Raw genomic sequence first — 23010 nt, 5'->3', positions numbered from 1 at the left:
TGTCGGGGAACGTAGTAATTTCAAAAAATTCCCTACGCACACGCAGGATCATGGTGATGCATAGCAACGAGAGGGGAGAGTGTTGTCTACGTACCCTCGTAGACCTTTTGTGGAAGCATTATATCAACGCGGTTGATGTAGTCATACGTCTTCACCATCCGACCGATCCAAGTACCGAAAGCATGGCACCTCCGAGTTCTGCACACGTTCGGCTCGGTGACGTCCTCGCCTTCTCGATCCAGCAAGAGGGGCGAAGTAGTAGATGAGTTCCGGCAGCACGACGGCATGGTGACGGTGTTGGTGAAGAACAATCTTCGCAGGGCTTCGCCTAAGCACTACAAAAACTATGACAGAGGATAAACTAGAGGGGACGGGGTTCCCGGCACACGGCTTGGTGTTTCTTGATGTGTCTTGGGTGCTAGCCCTACCCCTCTATTTATATGTTGAGCCTTGGGGTCGAAACTTGGAGTAAAACACTCCACAAGGTCGGTTTCACCCGAAAGGCAAGAGTCCTTCTCGGACTCCAGGGCCAGACGCCAGGGTTCCCGGCGTATGGACCCAGACGCCAGGGACCCTGGCGTCTGGCCCCTCGACTCAGCAAAACTTCCATTGCGCTTTCCAAAAACCTTGTGGGATTTCCCCTTTGGCCCAAATAAAGTGTTCTCGTACCCAAACATTTCGAGAAACATCCGGAACCCCTTCCGGTGAATTACGGAACCCTTCCGGTGACCAAACACTATTATCCCATATATCAAACTTTATCTCCGGACCATTCCGGAGTTCCTCGTCATGTCCATGATCTCATCCCAGACTCCGAACAACATTCGGTCACCAACAACATAACTCATAGTACTATATCGTCAACGAACGTTAAGCGTGCGGACCCTACGGGTTCGAGAACTATGTAGACATGACCGAGACACATCTCTGGTCAATAACCAATAGCGGGACCTGGATGCCCATATTGGCTCCTACATATTCTACGAAGATCTTTATTGGTCAGACTGCATAACAACATACGTTGTTCCCTTTGTCATCGGTATGTTACTTGCCCGAGATTCGATCGTCGGTATCTCAATACCTAGTTCAATCTCGTTACCGGCAAGTCTCTTTACTCATTCCGTAATACATCATCCTGCAACTAACTCATTAGTTGCAATGCTTGCAAGGCTTATAGTGATCTACTTTACCGAGTGGGCCCAGAGATACCTCTCCGACAATCGGAGTGACAAATCCTAATCTCGAAATACGCCAACCCAACAAGTACCTTCGGAGACACCTGTAGAGCACCTTTATAATCACCCAGTTACGTTGTGACGTTTGGTTGCACACAAAGTGTTCCTCCGGTAAACGGGAGTTGCATAATCTCATAGTCATAGTAACATGTATAAGTCGTGAAGAAAGCAATAGCAACAAACTAAACGATCAAGTGCTAAGATAACGTAATGGGTCAAGTCAATCACATCATTCTCCTAATGATGTTGTCGGTGTACTAGAGTAGGGGTACCCTAGTATCCCGAACTTGTGCACGGGCAGTCGCAGCGTCCCGCGGCAAGGCTTGCCGGGTGACCGCCAAGATCCTCCGTGGTTCCTTTGGAGCCATTCAAGGACAAAGTATCCAAGCCAAGGAGACAAGACCCCGGCAAGAGGAGCTTGCCGGGAAGGCCAACCAAGGCAAGGCGCTTAAGGAGACAAGACCCCGGCAAGAGGAGCTTGCCGGGAAGGCCAACCAAGGCATCTCAAGGAACTTGCCGCGACGTGCCACGCGTCCCGGCAAGGCCCGGTGAGCGACAAGCTCCCGGACGCGACAAGACAACGACCGCGGCAAGGCGCTTGCCGCGGAAAGCCACCACTCTGTGCCCGCGCTCCAGCACATCCACCAACGTGTCGCTCTGGGACCCTTCCAGGCATACGTGGCGGGAGGCTGTGCAGCCAGCGGTGAGCGGTGGCAAGCGGCGCTGACAAGATAGCCATCATGGCGAGCGGTGGCGTCCCTGACGGTCCCTTTTGCACTATTTAGACGACGCAGACAGGCACTTAATGCCCTTGTCCCCTGCCGTCAGGGTTAGGTATGATACACTGTAGCAGGTAGTTGTACCAACCGCAACACCTTTCCATTTTTACCCTTGTCTACGTTGCCACCTGTCGGTGACCCCTTGAGCATATAAAAGGAGGCCCATGCGCAACATAGAAGGGGGAGAGAACACTCACGCTCGATCTCGTTAGCTGCTGGGGTGTACTGTAGCACTCCGCGCTCCCGAGCAAGAACTCAATACAAACCGCAAAGCAGGAGTAGGGTTTTACGCATCCGTGCGGCCCGAACCTGGGTAAACTGCTCGTGTGCTTCGCCTCGATCCGCTCTTCGTGCGACCCTCGCCCCCGCCGAACCGAAAGGGACTCGGTCCGCCGGTCCCATAGGTGCTCGTGGATTAGTACCCCGGCATCTTTGGCGCGCCAGGTAGGGGGCGTCGAGGTTGTGTGAACCAGATCCGGCGTTCACACGAGCTAGATCTTCATCATCTTCATCGACATGCCGCCGAAGAAGAAGGCTTCGGAGGCGGCTGCTCCGTCCGCGCCGAACCCACCACCGCCGGAGCAAACGGCTGATGGGGCAGACGCCGGCGGAAGAACGGGCGTCGATGAGGGAGCTCACGGTGCTGCCAGGTCCAAGGACAAGGCTGCGCTGCCCATCGGCGGCGTAGCCGGCTCCCACAACGACCGGGCGCACTCCAAGACCTCGGCGTCCGTACATGCACCGCGCCCATCTCAGGAGGCGTGGGACCGGCAGCGTAATGGTGCTCACAGTACCATGCGTTTGCTGGACCAAGATCGAGTTGGTGGATCTTGGAGTGCTCAAGACCAGCATGCACGCCAACATGCTGGCACGAGCGAGGCACGGTCGCCTGGACGGGATACTGCTCCTTCTAACATAGTTAGAAGTCCGAGCATATCCCGCTCCTCGCACCGTTCGCCACCGCCACCGGCCACTCCAGCAGAAGCTTTGGCGCGAGCTCAACTGCTCCTGGACTACCCTCCAACGGTAGACAAGATCGACGACTGGAGGGCCACCATTCAGAGTCTCATCGGCTTCGCCAACGGCGACACTCAACGGCAGCCGAGCACGTCGCAACCGCGGCAAGTCAGCCAGGCACGAGCTGGTGGCGACAAGACCGGTGGGGGTGCAACCACTATGCACTCTCCGCCCCGAAGGCCAAGATCGCCGACTCGCCGGATCCACCTCGACAGCGACTCCACCGTGTCATCAGATCCACGAGCTCGTCGCGATCAGCGCCAAGTTCTTCACGAACGACAGCAAGAAGACGCTCGTACTCGCATCGAGCGCCGAAGAGAAGCGCGACGTCAATTGGACCAGCGCGCTGGGCCCTCTATCGACATGCATGCGCCAGGGGAACCAGGCGACTTGCCGTACGCGGTAGGTTGCCCTGCGTTTACTCGTGAGCTGTGGCAAGTCCAGTGGCCCAGCACGAAGAATTTCAAGCCAAACGTACCAGAGAAGTACGACGGCAAGTCACATCCGTCGGAGTTCCTCAGCATCTACACCATCGCGGTGCAGGCTGCCGGGGGGCGGGACGACAAGATCCTTGCCAACTACTTCCCGCTAGTGCTCAAGCCCAACGTCAGGTCCTGGCTCATGCACTTGCCGGACGACTCCATATCCTCCCGGGCAGACCTATGCCATCAGTTTGTCGGCGCCTTTACAGGCGGCCACAAACCCCATGGCCAAGAGAGTGACCTTCATCTGCTCGCCCAGAAGGAAGGAGAGCCCCTGCGCAAGTACATTCAGAGATTCAGCCATGTATAGCACAACATCCCAGATGTCCACCCTGCCGCGGTCACCAGCGCGTTCCATCAGAACGTGCGTCACCGCAGGATGCGGGAGGAGATGGCGATGTGCAAGATCAGAGACGTCAGTGAGCTGTATGCCCTGGCCGACAAGTGTGCACATGTTGAGGAAGGGAGGAAACTCCCCGGAGAGAATACAGGAGCAGGAGAATCTGACAGCGAGGATGCTGCCCCGGCAAAGAAAAACCGGCGGCGGAACAACAGGAAGAAGAAAGGCAAAGATGTGCTAGTCATTGAGCAGTCCGGCAACGAAGGTGGCGCCAAGAAAGCCAAAACTGGTAGCTCCGGCAAGGAGATTGCCGCAAGCACCAACTGCCAGACTGTGGCGGTCGCCGACAAGCAGGACGACACCGACAAGCAGTACTGCAAGATCCACCGCACCAAGGGCCATGACCTCCAGAGCTGCAAGAAGGTCGAACAGCTTGTCCAGCAGCAAAAGGCTGAATACGAGCGACGCGACAAGGAGAGGGCCCAAGGAGGCGCTGGAGAATCCGGCAAGAAGCGCGCCGGCCGGGGAGGACACCGCGGCAAGGCCAAGCAGCGGCAAGGAGACAGACCTCCCCGCGGCCGCGACAAGGATGAAGACGACGACGAGGACGAAGACATGGATGATGTCGAGACCAGTGAGCAGGAGTTCCAGAAAGCCACAGAGGTCTTGTGCATTCACGGAGGTGCTTCTCTGCATACTTCGCACCACCAACTGAAGCAGTGGGTGCGGGAAGTCAATGCGGCAGAACCGCCTGTTGAGTCACGCAAGCTTCTGAAATGGTCCAGCACGCCTATCATCTTTGATATTGAGGACCACCCTAATCGCACAACTGCGGTCGGGTGCTTGCCGATGTTGGTTTCACAAACTATCCGCAACCTCAAGGTCACTAAGATGCTAGTTGACGGCGGGGCCGGCTTGAACCTGATCTCCTCTGCTGTACTCCAGAAACTCCAGATCCCTGACAGCGAGCTTGAAGAGACCGGCACATTCCAAGGAATCAACCCGGGAAGGAGCAAGCCGAAGGGGAAGGTCACGTTGCCAGTAACATTTGGCAGCGAGGTGAACTTCAGGACTGAGAGGGTCACTTTTGACGTTGCCGATTTTCCATTACCTTACAATGGGATACTCGGCCGTCCAGCACTCGCCAAGTTCATGGCAGCCTCTCACTACGCATACAACATGCTGAAGATGCCAGGCCCGATAAGTGTCATCTCTGTCCCTGGCGACAAGAAGGATGCTCTTATCTGCGCCGACAAGATCTACCGGGAAGCGGCAGCCGCAACAGATCGCAAGTCACCTGCCGTTGAAGCTCCCGGGGGGAAGAAGAAGACCAAGTCCGACAAGAGTTCTGATGCCCACTCCGGCAAGCACACCTCTTCGGAGTGTTGCGCTGCCATCGAGGACGCACCATCGAGCTCCACCGGCAAGTGTAAGAAGACAATGACAGCTCCGCCAGAGACCAAGAAGGTGTCCGCCAAGGAGGACGGCACTGGTGGTACCTTCACCATCGGTGCCACTCGCGACCCTAAATAGGAAAGCGCGCTCATTGCTTTCCTGCGGGCGAACGTTGACGTGTTTGCGTGGCAACCGTCTGACATCCCCGGTGTTCCCAGGAAAGTAATTGAGCACCATCTTGCCGTTTGTCCTCATGCGCGGTCCGTCAAGCAGAAGGTCAGGAAGCAAGCAGTGGAGCGCCAAGAATTCATCGCAGAAGAGATCAAGAAGTTGGAAGCAGCAGGCCTTGTCAGAGGAGTGCTCCATCCTACGTGGTTGGCCAATCCTGTAGTCGTGCGCAAGGCGAACAGGAAATGGAGACTTTGTATCAACTTTACCGATGTTAACAAAGATTGTCCCAAAGACCCATTTCCTTTGCCGCGCATTGCCAGATTGTTGACTCCACGGCCGGATGTGATTTGCTTTCATTTCTTGACGCATACTCAGGATACCATCAGATCTTCATGGCAGAAGAGGATGAGGAGAAGACCGCATTCATCACTCCATGTGGCACGTACTGTTTCATACGGATGCCTTTTGGTTTAAAAAATGCTGGTTCAACATTTGCAAGGGTAGTCCATGTCGCTCTTGAGCCACAAATACACAGAAATGTGGAAGCCTACATGGATGACATAGTGGTCAAGAGCAAGGACAGGGCAACTCTGATTCAAGATTTAGACGAGACCTTTGCAAATCTGCGCAAGATCAGCCTCAAGCTCAACCCCGAGAAGTGCGTGTTTGGAGTCCCCTCCGGCAAGCTTCTCGGGTTCTTCGTGTCTCAGCGGGGAATTGAAGCCAATCCCGACAAGATCAAGGCCATTGAGCAGATTGAAGCACCAAAGCGCGTCAAAGATGTACAAAGACTTGCCGGTTGCGTGGCTGCTCTCAGCAGGTTTATCTCTAGGTCTGCTGAGCGCGCCCTGCCATTTTTCAAAATATTGAAAAAGGCAGGTCCAATGAAATGGACTCCGGAAGCGGAGGCTGCGCTGCAAGACTTGAAGAGATACCTGTCCTCCGCTCCAACACTTGTCGCACCTAAGCCACAAGAGAAGTTGCTGATGTATATAGCAGCAACCAATCAAGTGGTTAGTGCTACGTTAGTAGCAGAGAGGGAGGCAGATGACGAGCCAGCAACCGCGGCAGGCGCATCCAGCGACAAGAAGGGGGCTTCCCCGACAAGATCTGGTCCCGACAAGGATGGATCTGCGCAGACGCGCGAGGAGATACAGAAGAGAATGGTACAGCGCCCAGTTTACTTTGTCAGTTCCCTTCTGCAGGGGGCTAGGTCAAGGTACTCTGGCGTGCAGAAATTGCTTTTCGGCCTTCTCATGGCCTCGAGAAAGCTACGCCATTACTTCCAAGCACATGAGATCACAGTTGTCACTCGTTTTCCGCTGAAGAGGATACTACAGAATCCAGAAGCGACAGGCAGGATTGTTGAGTGGGCACTGGAACTGTCAAGATTTGGCCTAAAGTTTGAGAGTACTTCAACTATCCAAAGCAGAACATTGGCAGAATTCATAGCAGAATGGACGACAACACCAGATGAAGAAATTCCTGAAACGAGCATCCCTGTCAAAGAAGCAAGCAAAGAGTGGCTGATGTACTTTGATGGTGCCTTTTCGCTGCAAGGCGCCGGCGCTGGCGTGCTGCTTGTCGCACCCACCGGAGAGCACCTCAAGTACGTAGTCCAGATGCACTTTCCCAAGGAGCAAGCAACAAACAATACTGCAGAGTATGAAGGCTTGCTTGCCGGTCTCAGGATCGCGGCAGACCTTGGGATCAAGAAGCTCATTGTCAGGGGTGACTCGCAGCTTGTCGTCCGCCAAGTGAACAAGAGCTATCAGAGTCCGTTGATGGAAGCCTACGTCGGCGAAGTGACAAAGCTAGAAGAGCACTTTGACGGCCTACAGATGGAGCATGTTCCAAGAGCTCAGAACGCCATTGCCGATGGCCTATCAAAGTGTGCCGCACTTAAGTTACCTGTGGAACCAGGGATCTTTGTGCTCAAGCTGACTCAACCGTCTGTAACGCCATCAACTGGACAGAGCAAGAAGAGGAAATTGATTTCTGGTGACTATTTTCCGGTAGAGCTTCCCGAAGCCGCCGCCAAGAAGGTCGCCAAGATCAACGCCAAGAGCGCTGAGGAGCAGTCTGCTCCGGCAAGCCCTAGGGTTTGTTCCGTTGAAGCAGAAGCTCCCGACAAGTTTTGCTCCGGCAAGCTTGCCAGGGAACGTCAAGCTCCGGCAGAGCCGCAGGTTCTCGCCGTAGAAGCGCACGTTCCCGTAGCAACAGATTTGCCTTGCGCTGAGGAGCAGTCTGCTCCGGCAAGCCCTAGGGTTTGTTCCGTTGAAGCAGAAGCTCCCAACAAGTTTTGCTCCGGCAAGCTTGCCGGGGAACGTCAAGCTCCGGCAGAGCCGCAGGTTCTCGCCGTAGAAGCGGATGTTCCCGCAGCAGCAGATTTGCCTTTAGTCCTTGTTGTCGAGCCACAAGCTCCAGCATGGGCGCAGCAGATTGTTCGTTTCCTTCAGACAGGAGAACTTCCCGAAGAGCAAGAAGAAGCGGAAAGAGTACCCCGGCAGTCAAGTATGTACCAGTTTGTCGACAAGACACTGTACAGAAGAAGACTCAACGGTGTGAAATTGAAGTGTATTCACCGGGAAGACGGACAAAAGCTGTTGGCAGAGATACATGGAGGCATATGTGGTCACCACATTGGCGCAAGAGCACTTGCCGGCAAAGCATTCCGGCAAGGTTTCTTTTGGCCGACAGCCCTCCAGGATGCAACTGCAGAAGTAACCAAGTGTGAAGCGTGCCAGTTCCATTCCAAGCAGATACACCAACCAGCTCAAGCTCTCCAGACGATCCCTTTATCCTGGCCATTTTCGGTCTGGGGGCTCGACATCCTCGGCCCCTTTCCCCGAGCAGTCGGGGGCTTTGAGTACTTGTACGTTGCAATCGACAAGTTCACAAAGTGGCCGGAAGTGGAACCAGTGAGGAAGGTGACAGCACAGTCAGCAGTCAAGTTCTTCAGGTCGATTGTTTGCGCTTCGGGATCCCTAACAGGATAATCACCGACAACGGTACGCAATTCACGAGCCGCACCTTCATGCAGTACGTCCAAGATCTTGGCGCCAAGGTCTGCTTCGCTTCTGTTGCTCACCCGAGAAGCAACGGTCAAGCGGAGAGGGCAAATGCTGAAGTGCTGCGCGGGCTCAAGACCAGAACTTTCGACAGGCTGCACAAGTGCGGAAGAAACTGGATCGAGGAGCTGCCGGTGGTTCTTTGGTCGATCAGGACGACGCCAAATCGAGCCACTGTCCAGACACCTTTTGCTCTAGTCTATGGAGCAGAGGCAGTTCTCCCCACGGAACTCGTATACGGGTCACCTCGAGTGCTCGCTTATGATGAGCTTGAGCAAGAGCAGCTGTGACAAGATGACGCGCTACTCCTTGAGGAAGACCGTCTTCAGGCTGCTGTACGAGCTGCTCGCTACCAGCAAGCTTTGCGCCGCTACCATAGCCGCAAAGTTAACGCCAGAAGTCTCGAGGAAGGCGACCTTGTTCTTCGGCGTGTTCAGTCCGCCAAGAATTCCAACAAGTTGATGCCGAAGTGGGAAGGCCCTTACCGGGTGAAACGAGTCACTAGGCCTGGCGCTGTCCGCCTTGAGACCGAAGATAGCATTCCGGTGAGCAATTCCTGGAACATTGAGCATCTTCGTAAGTTTTACCCGTAAGGCGCGGTTGCCGGAACCTGTTCCGGCAACCACCTTTTGTACAAGTCTTGCCGCTGTTGCATGTAATCCTTTCTACAAAGCCGGGCGCAAACCCCGTGCATAAGTAAAGCTCATGTGCTCCGCACATCTTGTCAATTTCATACTTTCTATTTATTGCATATGTGATCTGACACTTTGTGCAGCACCTACTCCCCGGTAAGCAATAACGAGCCGTAAGGCTCCATATCTTTATTTTCTCTTCTTTCTTTTTTCTCAAGGAAAGGAAGGTTCCCTCGCCCACAAGTTTGCCGGGGCGGAAAGGAGAAGATAATGGTATGGACCAGGCGTCGTTCAAGAAAGTTTCGCCTTACCGGGAAGCAAACAACAGAAAAGCTAAGTTGCCAAAGTTTGAGCAATCAGATTTTTAAAATTTTTAAGTTATCTCCCTTGATCGACCGCACTTTGTATGGAAAACCTGTGCGCGGAGGAACCAACTCGTAGCTAGTTGCGCCCTTACTTTGTTTCGAGTCCGCTTGACAACTTAAGTGAGCTGCGACTAGTTGCGACAAGGTTTCTTGTCGGTAGCGGCACCGCCAGCAGGCTGCTGACGTCCCGCACTCAGCGCTCGCGGCTAAGGTGCCTGCACCGGCAAGTTCCCTAAAAGCATAGGGCAAAAACATACAAAGGGAGGAATCAAGTAAAGGGAATAACATTGCAATCATTACCCGGAATAGAGTTATATTACAAGGTAGCTTGTCGCAACTCTAATAGATTGTTCTCATAACATGACCAGTAGCGACAAGAAAAGAAGAAAACGGGCGGCCTAGTCTACGCGATCGCCCTCAATCCTCTTGATCCCGCTCACCTTGTCCACAATGGGTGCGACAAGGGTCTTGAGCGCCTCCAGATCAGCATCCGGCGGCAGGGTCTTGAGGACGTTGGCGAGGTTGAGGCCCAGGTTGCGGAAGGCCACCTTCACCAACACCTTTTGAAGAGCTCCCGCACAGATCTTGCGCGACTCGTCGGCCAGCTGCTTTGGGATCTTCTCCCGGAGCCGCTGGAGGGCCGTCGCCACGCCTTTGAAGAACAAGGTGAGCTTGGCGCTGGGTTGGAGGTTCTCATCAGATGGATACCCGAGATCCTCCACCCCCAGCTGCGCCAGCTCCCTGTCGATATCTGCGGCAGCACTCACGAGACTCTCCGTCCAGTGCTGCACATTTTCCCTAAAAGCATTCTGGGCGGTGGCAGCACTCGCCAGCAGCGCCTTGTCGGCCTTGATCTCCTCCTTCAAGGCCGCCTCCTGCTCCCTAGCGCCGTCCAGCGTCTTGGTCAAAGTGGTCAGCTTCGACTCAAGATCTGCGTTGGAGTCCTTGGCGGCGCTAAGCTCTTTGCCCTTCTCGGCGAGACGAACCTGCAGCTCTGAGTTGATGTGGGCGTCCTTCTCCCGCTCACGCTTGAGCGCGGCAAGCTCTTCACCACTCGCCTTGAGATCGGCCTCCAGCTGCGCCACCTTCGTCTCCAGCTCCTTCTTGGCGGCCTCGGCAACAGCGGCAGCATCCTCTGCTTGCTTAAGGGCTCCGCCGAATTGTTGCTCACGCGTGGCAAGCTCCTCCTCGTGGCTGTCGAGGTTAACTTTCCGCTGCGCCAGCTCGCCCTCCTACGCAGACAGCTTCTCGAGGAAGAAGGCCTTCTGCTCTTCGGCGAGTTGCTCCCGCTCCTCCGCCAGGGACCGGAGAGTTTCCTGGTTGAGACCCCGGAGCTCCTCCGCGCGCTTCTCGATGTCCGCTCCCGCCTTCACGACAAGCGCCTCGCGGGATTCCAGCTTGTCTTGCCGCGCGCGGTAGAGCGACAACAGCTTCCGCAGCAGCCGCTCCTCCTCAGGCTCGCCGCTGCTGCTGCTCGGCGCGTCAACCAGCGTCAGCCCAGCGGAGGCGAGCACCTCTCCGTCGAAGCTCTCTCCCTCGACCGGTGCCCTGGAGCTTGACGCCCAGGGGAGGTTGATGAAGACGCCATCGCCGACCTTCAAGTAGACGCCTGGCTGGGGCTCTTCGGAGCCTGGCGCTGCGGCAGCGGCGGACGGGTCGGCGGTCGACATAGCGCCTGGCGCTCCTACGGCCTCAGGGCCGTCAGTGCGATCGCCAGACCCCCCGCCTGTTTCTGCGGCGGCAGCTTTGGCGGCCTCTGCGCCGGCGGGATCGCCAGCACCGGCTGCTTCTTCGGTGGCAGAGGCGTCATCGGCGGCAACCTCGGTCTCCATCGGCTTCGCAGCAGATGGGTCTGACGGCTGGAAAAGGGAGAAGAGTCAAGCAAATATCCAAAAAAGAAGAAGAACCCAAGGGAAGTTTTGAAGCGAGAGGATTACCTGTACTGGGTTCAGCAGTCGTAGTCTCCGCCGCCGGGGGGACGCCGGTGCTGTCCCTTGCCGGAGAATTCTCCCTTGCCGGAGGACTCTCCCTTGGCACTTCGGGGGCGGCCTCCGGGCGCTCCTGGTGGGGCTGCTCTGCTCCTACACAAACCAACAGTCAGATGGCAGCAAAGAAAGAGTATCCATGCGCGCCTAACAGCGGAAAGTGAACCATATACTTACGCTAGGGGCTGCTCTGGAGAACAGTTGCCGGGTCCGGCAAGGTGGGTTCGTCCTCGATGACAATCACCGGGACCTTGGCTCTCTTCGCTGCTCTCTGGGCCAGAGTCCTAAAAAGGAATAAGTTCAGAGTAAAGCAAGTGAGATACAAGACAAAACATCAAGAATTGAAGAACTACAAGTACAACAAGAGAATCTTACTCTTCTTCTTCCTCGTCGGAGGTGAATGTGGAGAAGTCGAAGTCTGGCTCACGTCCGGCGCGAGGAGGCGGAAGAGTGGTTTCCCTTGGCCGCTTGGCGGGAATAGTGGCGGTGGTATGAGACGACCCCGCTCCAGTTGCCGCAGCAGCGTGAGGTGCTCCCGCGGCAACAGTGCTTGCCGCGATGGAGGGTGTCGCGCGGCGCGGCGGCTGTTCACTTGCCCACTGCCCCACTACGTCCCCGGCCTTGTGGAGACACCTTCTTGGTGGAGATGGAGGTTCTGCTTGCAGCGAGCTGCCTGAAGATGAGGAGGAAGAGGAGTTGATCTCCAGCGAGCCGCTCGCATCCTCGGCGGGCTCGCTCGACTCGACGCCATGCCCGGCAAGCTCTTTCTCGCCGGCGGGCTCCCCTCGCTCGGCACGGCTTGCCGCCTCTGCTGCATCTGCCTCCTCCATGGTGAATCCAAATTCGCCCGCGGCTGCGGCCGCCGCCGCCTCTTCCAGCCTAGTGGCGATGCGTGTCATCTCCGCATCGATGGTGTTGCGGGTGAGGCTATCCTTTTCGTCGGACCGGACTGGCGCTTCTACCAAGCCGTCAAAGAACTCCTGCACGACGTCGTCTGCAGGCTCTTGCCAAGTTGGGACAATTCCATGCGAATCGCACAGCGGCATCATTGCATGGATGCGGTCGAGCGTGGAGTTGTTGCACAGCGGAACAACACCCCCGGCAACCTGAACACTTCGGGATGTTGAGGGTCGTACTTGAACAGCTCCTGGAGCATCGCGTTGAGCTCCAGAACAGTGAAGTTGAAGTTGAGACCCGGACGCAGCCTCATGATATCTGCCGCATTCTTGAATTCCCAGGCGGGTCTCCTCTGTTCCTGCAGGGGGGCGATGCGGCAGCGAAGAAAATCTGCGCCAACAGCGCCTACAGTGAGCCCGGCAAGCCTGAGGCGTAGGATCCGGGTGACGGCGATCTTCAGCCTATCGTCTTCCGGGGCCACGTCACTCCAATCGCTGCCGCGTGCTACTGGGGCTTGGCGCTGGGTGGTAAACGGCTGCGGGTTCTCCTCGACAATCCAGCACCAGTCTGCTCTCCATTCCTCCCACTTGCCGCGGAACTCTCCTTCCAGATAAGTGTCCTTCTTGCCGGCCCTCGAGATCCAGGCGATTCCGTCGGATAAAGGCTCTCCTCTCTCTACTCGGGGCATAAAGAAGTGGCGAAAAAGGGCTACATTGGGATGGACTCCGACAAAGTTTCCGCAGAGATGTGCGAAAACTGCCATGGTCAGAACAGCATTGGGGGTGAAATCAAGGAGGTGGAACCCGTAGGTGTTCATAATATCGCAGAAGAACTCAGAGAAAGGCGGGCAGAGCCCGCAGTAGAAGAACAAGGCGAAGAATGGATATCCATTTGGAGCCGTTTTCCAGGCGGCGGCTGGAAGTACCTTCGTGCGCGGGTGCGCTCGCGTCTCCGTCGACCAGAAGAGGTAGTAATTCTCCCTCAGCTCCCTCGCGGCGAGCTTGGGGGGGAAGATTGCCCGCTCCTTTCGCAGCGCCGCAAGCCGCTGCGCCTCGGTCGACTTCACAACCTTCCCCTTGTCGGCTCTCGGAGCCATGGCGGAAGTGGTGGAGGAGGTCGACGGCGTTGGTGGTGCAGGTGGCGATGGGGGGCGGGGCGCTGCTCTCTTTCAGCTTCGGGAAGACGAGGGAGCGGTGGAGATTTCCGAGATTGAAGTAGCAACCGGCGAATGGGTGAACTACCCCTGTTTCCCCTGCTTATAAAGAGGGAGGGGTGGACGTTCCGCCTTTCCGAATAAAGAAACCACCCACGGTCTCTCCGACGACGCCGCATTCAACGCGCGCCGTTCGGGGAAGGCGCGGTGGATACGGGGAGAGATACGGCGTAACCTAGGCCGCGCGTGCCCGTGCCCTGTTTTGGGCCTGGTCCAACAGCGCTCGGCACCGTGTATGGCCCAGGCCCGGGGGCTCCTATCGGTGTACTAGAGTAGGGGTACCCTAGTATCCCGAACTTGTGCACGGGCAGTCGCAGCGTCCCGCGGCAAGGCTTGCCGGGTGACCGCCAAGATCCTCCATGGTTCCTTTGGAGCCATTCAAGGACAAAGTATCCAAGCCAAGGAGACAAGACCCCGGCAAGAGGAGCTTGCCGGGAAGGCCAACCAAGGCAAGGCGCTTAAGGAGATAAGACCCCGGCAAGAGGAGCTTGCCGGGAAGGCCAACCAAGGCATCTCAAGGAACTTGCCGCGACGCGCCACGCGTCCCGGCAAGGCCCGGTGAGCGACAAGCTCCCGGACGCGACAAGACAACAACCGCGGCAAGGCGCTTGCCGCGGCAAGCCACCACTCTGTGCCCGCGCTCCAGCACATCCACCAACGTGTCGCTCTGGGACCCTTCCAGGCATACGTGGCGGGAGGCTGTGCAGCCAGCGGTGAGCGGTGGCAAGCGGCGCTGACAAGATAGCCATCGTGGCGAGCGGTGGCGTCCCTGACGGTCCCTTTTGCACTATTTAGACGACGCAGACGGGCATTTAATGCCCTTGTCCCCTGCCATCAGGGTTAGGTATGATACACTGTAGCAGGTAGTTGTACCAACTGCGACACCTTTCCATTTTTACCCTTGTCTACGTTGCCACCTGTCGGTGACCCCTTGAGCATATAAAAGGAGGCCCATGCGCAACATAGAAGGGGGAGAGAGCACTCACGCTCGGTCTCGTTAGCTGCTGGGGTGTACTGTAGCACTCCGCGCTCCCGAACAAGAACTCAATACAAACCGCAAAGCAGGAGTAGGGTTTTACGCATCCGTGCGGCCCGAACCTGGGTAAACTGCTCCTGTGCTTCGCCTTGATCCGCTCTTCGTGCGACCCTCGCCCCCGCCGAACCGAAAGGGACTCGGTCCGCCGGTCCCATAGGTGCTCGTGGATTAGTACCCCGGCAGATGTGATCCCGTTAATCAAATGTCAACTCATGTCAATGGCTAGGAAACATAACCATCTTTGATCAACGAGCTAGTCAAGTAGAGGCATACTAGTGACACTCTGTTTGTCTATGTATTCACACAAGTATTATGTTTCCGGTTAATACAATTCTAGCATGAATAATAAACATTTATCATGACATAAGGAAATAAGCAATAACTTCATTATTACCTCTAGGGCATATTTCCTTCAAGATCATGGTGATGCATAGCAACGAGAGAGGAGAGTGTTGTCCACGTACCCTCGTAGACCGAAAGCGGAAGCGTTATGACAACGCGGTTAATGTAGTCGTACGTCTTCATGATTGACCAATCCTAGTACCGAACGTACATCACCTCCACGATCTGCACACGTTCAGCTCGGTGACGTCCCACGAACTCCGATCCAGCAAAGTGTCGAGGGAGATTTTCGTCAGCATGACGGCGTGATGACGGTGATGATGATGCTACCGACACAGGGATTCGCCTAAGCACCGCAACGATATAACCGAGGTGGATTATGGTGGAGGGGGGCACCGCACACGGCTAAGAGAGATCAATGATCAACTTGTGTATCTATGGGGTGCCCCCTAGCCACGTATATAAAGGATGGAGGGAGGAGGAGGCCGGCCCTCACAGGGCGCGCCCAAAGTGTGGAGTCCTACTAGGACTCCCTAGTCCTAGTAGGATTCCACCTCCCACATGGAATAGGAAAAGGGGAAGTTAGAAGGAGAAGGAAGGAAGGGGGCACCCCCTTTCCCTAATTCGGACCAGTCCATGGGGAGGGATGCGACCACCCTTGAGGCCTTTTCTCTCCTTTCCCGTATGGCCCATTAAGGCCCAATACGAATTCTCGTAACTCTTCGGTACTCCAAAAAATACCCGAATCACTTGGAATCTTTCTGATGTCCGAATATAGCCTTCCAATATATCGATCTTTACGTCTCGATCATTTCAAGACTCCTCGTCATGTCCCCAATCTCATCTGGGACTTCGAACAAACTTCGGTCATAAAATCACATAACTCATAATATAAATCGTCACCGAACGTTAAGTGTGCGGACCCTACGGGTTTGAGAACTATGTAGACATGACTGAGACACATCTCCGGCCAATAACCAATAGCGGAAGCTGGATGCTCATATTGGCTCCTACATATTCTACGAAGATCTTTATCGGTCAAACTGCATAACAACATATGTTGTTCCTTTTGTCATCGGCATGTTACTTGCCCGAGATTCGATCGTCGGTATCTTAATACCTAGTTCAATCTCGTTACCGGTAAGTCTCTTTACTCATTCCGTAATGCATCATACTGTAACTAACTCATTAATCACATTGCTTGCAAGGCTTATAGTGACGTGCATTACCGAGAGGGCCCAGAGATACCTCTCAGACAATCGGAGTGACAAATCCTAATCTCGATCTATGCCAACTCAACAAGTACCATCGGAGACACCTGTAGAGCACCTTTATAATCACCCAGCTACGTTGTGACGTTTGGTATCACACAAAGTGTTCCTCCGGTATTCGGGAGTTGCATAATCTCATAGTCATAGGAACATGTATAAGTCATGAAGAAAGCAATAGCAACAAACTAAATGATCAAGTGCTAAGCTAACGGAATGTGTCAAGTCAATCACATCATTCTCTAATGATGTGATCCCGTTAATCAAATGACAACTCATGTCTATGGCTAGGAAACTTAACCATCTTTGATTCAACGAGCTAGTCAAGTAGAGACATACTAGTGACACTCTATTTGTCTATGTATTCACACATGTACTAAGTTTCCGGTTAATACAATTCTAGCATGAATAATAAACATTTATAATGGTATAAGGAAATATAAATAACAACTTTATTATTGCCTCTAGGGCATATTTCCTTCAGTCTCCCACTTGCACTAGAGTCAATAATCTAGTTCACATCACCATGTGTTTTAACACCAATATTCACATCTATATGTGATTAACACCCATAGTTCACATCGTCATGTGGTCAACACCCAAAGGGTTTACTAGAGTCAATAATCTAGTTCACATCGCTATGAGATTAACACCCAGAGATTACTAAGGTGTGATCATGTTTTGATTGTGAGAAAAGTTTAGTAAACGGGTCTGTCACATTCAGAGCCATGTGTATTTTGCAAATATTCTATGTCTACAATGCTCTGCACGGAACTACTCTAGCTAATTGCTCCTACTTTCAATATGTATCCAGATTGAGACTTAGAGTCATCTGGATCGGTGTAAAAGCTTGCATCGATGTAACTCCTTACGACGAGCTCTTTTATCACCTCCATAGTCGAGAAATATTTCCTTAGTCCTCATTAAGGATAATTTTGACCGCTATCTAGTGATCTACTCCTAGATCAAAATTGTACTCCCTTGCCAAACTCAGGGCAGGGTACACAATAGGTGTGGTACACAACACAACATACTTTATAGAACCTATGACTGTGGCATAGGGAATGACTTTCATTCTCTTTCTACCTTCTGCCGTGGTCGGGTTTTGAGTCTTACTCAACTTTACACCTTGTAATACAAGCAAGAACCCTTTCTTTGACTGATCCATTTTGAACTTCACAACTTTACCAAGGTATATACTCATTGAAAAATCTTATCAAGCATCTTGATCTATCTCTATAGATCTAGATGCTCAACATGTACGCAACTTCATGGAGGTCTTTCATTGAAAAAACTCTTATTCAAGTATCCCTTTATGCTCTGCGGAAATTCTATATCATTTCCAATCAACAATATGTCATCCACATGTAATATTAGAAATGCTATAGAGCTCCCACTCACTTTCTTGTAAATACAGGCTTCTCCAAAAGTCTGCATAAAACCATATGCTTTGATCAACTCATCAAAGCGTATATTCCTAACTCTGAGAGGCTTGCACCAGTCCATAAATGGATCGCTGGAGCTTGCACACTTTTTTAGCACCCTTTGGATCGACAAAACCTTCTGGTTGCATCATATACAACTCTTCTTCCAGAAATCCATTCAGGGATGCAGTTTTGACATCCATCTGCCAAATTTCATAATCATAAAATGCAGCAATTGCTAACATGATTTGGACAGATTTAAGCATCGCTACAGTTGAGAAAATCTCATTGTAGTCAACACTTTGAACTTGTCGAAAAACCTTTTATGACAAGTCGAGCTTTATAGATAGTAACACTACTATCAGCGTCCGTCTTCCTCTTGAAGATCCATTTATTTTCTATGGCTTGCCGATCGTCGGGAAAGTCCACCAAAGTCCACACTTTGTTCTCATACATGGATCCCATCTCAGATTTCATGGCCTTCAAGCCATTTCGTGAAATTTGGGCTCATCATCGCTTCCTCATAGTTCGTAGGTTCATCATGGTCTAGTAACATGACTTCCAGAACAGGATTACCGTACCACTCTGGTGCGGACCGTACTCTGGAAGACCTACAAGGTTCTGTAGTAACTTGATCTGAAGTTTCATGATCATCATCGTTAGCTTCCTCACTAATTGGTGTAGGAATCACTGAAACTGATTTCTGTGATGAACTACTTTCCAATTCGGGAGAAGGTACAATTACCTCATCAAGTTCTACTTTCCTCCCACTCACTTCTTTCGAGAGAAACTCCTTCTCTAAAAAAGGATCCATTCTTAGCAACCAATATCTTGCCTTCGGATATGTGATAGAAGGTGTACCCAACAGTTTCCTTTGGGTATTCTATGAATACGCACTTCTCCGATTTGTGTTCGAGCTTATCAGGTTGAAGCTTTTTCACATAAGCATCACAACCCCCAACTTTAAGAAACGACAACATTGGTTTCTTGCCAAACCACAGTTCATAAGGCTTTGTCTCAACAGATTTTGATGGTGCCCTATTTAAAGTGAATGCAGCTGTCTCTAATGCATAACCCCAAAACGATAGTGGTAACCCAATAAGAGACATCATAGATCGCACCATATCCAATAAAGTGCGGTTATGACGTTCGGACACACCATTACGTTGTGGTGTTCCAAGTGGCGTGAGCTGTGAAACTATTACACATTGTTTTAAATTAAGGCCAAACTCATAACTCAAATATTCTCCTCCACAATCAGATTGTAGAAACTTTATTTTCTTGTTATGATGATTCTCCACTTCACTCTGAAATTCTTTGAACTTTTCAATTATTTCAGACTTGTGTTTCATTAAGTAGATATACTCATATCCGCTCAAATCATCTGTGAAGGTCAGGAAATAACGATACCCGCCACGAGCATCAACACTCATTAGACCGCATACATCGGTATGTATTATTTCCAATAAGTCACTAGCTTGTTCCATTGTTCCGGAGAACGGAGTTTTAGTCATCTTGCCCATAAGGCACGGTTCGCAAGCATCAAATGATTAACAATCAAGTGATTCCAAAAATCCATCTTTATGGAGTTTCTTCATGCGCTTTATACCGATATGACCCAAACGGCAGTGCCACAAATATGTTGCACTATCATTATCAACTTTGCATCTTTTGGCATCAATATTATAAATATGTGTATCACTATGATCAAGATCCAACAAACTATTTTCATTGGGTGTATGACCATCGAAGGTTTTATTCATGTAAACAGAACAACAATTATTCTCTGACTTTAAATGAATAACCGTATTACAATAAACATGATCAAATCATATTCATGCTCAACACAAATGCCAAATAAGATTTATTTAGGTTTAACACTAATCCCAAAAGTATAGGGAGTGTGGGATGATGATCATATCAATCTTGGAACCACTTCCGACACACATCGTCACTTCACCCTCAACTAGTCTCTGTTTATTTTGTAACTCCTATTTCGAGTTACTAATATATTTTTTAGCAACCGAATCAAGTATCAAATACCCAGGGGCTACTATAAACACTAGTAAGGTACACATCATAACTTGTATATCAAATATACCCTTGTTCACTTTGCCATCCTTCTTATCCACCAAATATTCAGGGCATTTCCGCTTCCAGTGACCATTTCCTTTGCAGTAGAAGCACTCAGTTTCAGGCTTTAGTCTAGCTTTGGGCTTCTTCATGGAAGTGACAACTTGCTTTCCATTCTACATTAAGTTCCATTTCTATCCCTTTGCCCTTTTCTTGAAACTAGTGGTCTTGTTAATCATCAACACTTGATGCTCTTTCTTGATTTCTACCTTCATCGACTTCATCATCATGAAAAGCTTGCGAATCGTTTTCGTCATCCCTTGCATACTATAGTTCATCACGAAGTTCTACTAACTTGGTGATGGTGACTAGAGAACTCTGTCAATCACTATCTTATCTGGAAGATTAACTCCCACTTGATTCAAGCGATTGTAGTACCCAGACAATCTGAGCACATGCTCGCTGCTTGAGCTATTCTCCTCCATCTTTTAGCTATAGAACTTGTTGGAGACTTCATATCTCTCAACTCGGGTATTTGCTTGAAATATTGACTTCAACTCCTGGAACATCTCATATGGTCCATGACGTTCAAAACGTCTTTGAAGTCCCGATTCTAAGCCGTTTAAGCATGGTGCACTAAACTATCAAGTAGTCATCATGTTGAGCTAGCCAAACATTCATAACATCTGCATCTGCACCTGTAATAGGTTTGTCACCTAGCGGTGCATCAAGGACATAATTCTTCTGTGCAGCAATGAGGATAAACCTCATATCACGGACCCAGTCCGCATCATTGCTACTATCATCTTTCAACTTAGTTTTCTCTGGGAACATATAAAAAACATAGGGAAGCTATAACACGAGCTATTGATCTACAACATAATTTACAAAATACTATCATGACTAAGTTCATGATAAATTAAAGTTCAATTAATCATATTACTTAAGAACTCCCACTTAGATAGACTTCCCTCTAATCATCTAAGTGATCACGTGATCCAAATCAACTAAACCATGTCTGGTCATCATGTGAAATGGAGTAGTTTTCAATGCTGAACATCACTATGTTGATCATATCTACTATATGATTCACACTCGACCTTTCGGTCTCAGTGTTCCGAGGCCATATCTGCATATGCTAGGCTCGTCAAGTTTAACCCGAGTATTTCTGCGTGTGCAAAACTAGCTTGCACCCGTTGTATGTGAACGTAGAGCTTATCACACCCGATCATCACGTGGTGTCTCAGCACGACGAACTTTGGCAACGGTGCATACTCAGGGAGAACACTTGTACCTTGAAATTTAGTGATAGATCATCTTATAATGCTACCGTCAATCAAAGCAAAATAAGATGCATAAAAGATAAACATCACATGCAATCATTATAAGTGATATGATATGGCCATCATCATCTTGTGCCTTTGATCTCCATATCTAAAGCACCGTCATGATCACCATCGTCACCGGCGCGACACTTTGATCTCCATCGTAGCATCGTTGTCATCTCGCCAACTATTGCTTCTACGACTATCGCTACCGCTTTAGTGATAAAGTAAAGCAATTACATGGCGATTGCATTTCATACAATAAAGCGACAACCATATGGCTCCTGCCAGTTGCCGATAACTCCGTTACAAAACATGATCATCTCATACAATAAAATATAGCATCACGTCTTGACCATATCACATCACAACATGCCCTGCAAAAACAAGTTAGACGTCCTCTACTTTGTTGTTGCAAGTTTTACGTGGCTGCTATGGGCTAAGCAAGAACCATTCTTACCTACGCATCAAAACCACAACGATATTTCGTCAAGTATGTGTTGTTTTAACCTTCACAAGGACGGGAGTAGCCACACTCGATTCAACTAAAGTTGGAGAAACTGACACCTGATACGTCTCCGTCGTATCTACTTTTCCAAACACTTTTGCCCTTGTTTTGGACTCTAACTTGCATAATTTGAAAGGAACTAACCCGGACTGACGCTGTTTTCAGCAGAATTGCCATGGTGTTATTTATGTGCAAAAACAAAAGTTCTCGGAATGACCTAAAACTCCAGGGACATTATTTTTGGAAATAATAAAACATACTTGCAAAGAATCAAGGCCAGGGGGCCCACACCCTAGCCACGAGGGTGGGGGCGCGCCCCCCTACCTCATGGGCCCCATGGAGCTCCTCTGACCTCAACTCCAACTCTATATATTCGTGTTCGGAGAGAAAAAAATCAAGGAGAAGGATTCATCGCGTTTTACGATACGGAGCCGCCGCCAAGCCCTAAACTCTCTCGGGAGGGCTGATCTAGAGTCCGTTCGGGGCTCCAGAGAGGGGAATCCATCGCCATCGTCATCATCAACCATCCTCCATCACCAATTTCATGATGCTCACCGCCGTGCGTGAGTAATTCCATCGTAGGCTTGCTGGACGGTGGTGGGTTGGATGAGATTTATCATGTAATCGAGTAAGTTTTGTTAGGGTTTGATCCCTAGTATCCACTATGTTCTGAGATTGATGTTGTTATGACTTTGCTATGCTTAATGCTTGTCACTAGGGCCCGAGTGCCATGATTTCAGATCTGAACCTATTATGTTTTAATGAATATATGTGAGTTCTTGATCCTATCTTGCAAGTCTATAGTCACCTACTATGTGTTATGATCCGGCAACCCCGAAGTGACAATAATCGGGACCACTTTCGGTGATGACCGTAGTTTGAGGAGTTCATCTATTCACTATGTGTTAATGCTTTGGTTCGGTACTCCATTAAAAGGAGGCCTTAATATCCCTTTGTTTCCATTAGGACCCCGCTGCCACGGGAGGGTAGGACAAAAGATGTCATGCAAGTTCTTTTCCATAAGCATGTATGACTATATTCGAAATACATGCCTACATTACATTGATGAATTGGAGCTAGTTCTGTGTCACCCTATGTTATGACTGTTACATGATGAACCACATCCGGGATAATTCTCCATCACCGATCCAACGCCTACGAGCTTTCCATATATTGTTCTTCGCTTATTTACTTTTCCGTTGCTATTGTTATCATCACTACAAAACACCAAAAATATTACTTTTGCTATCGTTACCTTTTGCTACCGTTACCACTACTATCATATTACTTTGCTACTAAACACTTTGCTGCAGATACTAAGTTTCCAGGTGTGGTTGAATTGACAACTCAGCTGCTAATACTTGAGAATATTCTTTGCCTCCTCTTGTGTCGAATCAATAAATTTGGGTTGAATACTCTACCCTCGAAAACTGTTGCAATCCCCTATACTTG

Source organism: Triticum urartu, chromosome 2 (assembly GCF_003073215.2).
Source record: "Triticum urartu cultivar G1812 chromosome 2, Tu2.1, whole genome shotgun sequence".
Taxonomy (NCBI): Eukaryota; Viridiplantae; Streptophyta; class Magnoliopsida; order Poales; family Poaceae; genus Triticum; species Triticum urartu.
This window is presented reverse-complemented; position numbering follows the sequence as displayed.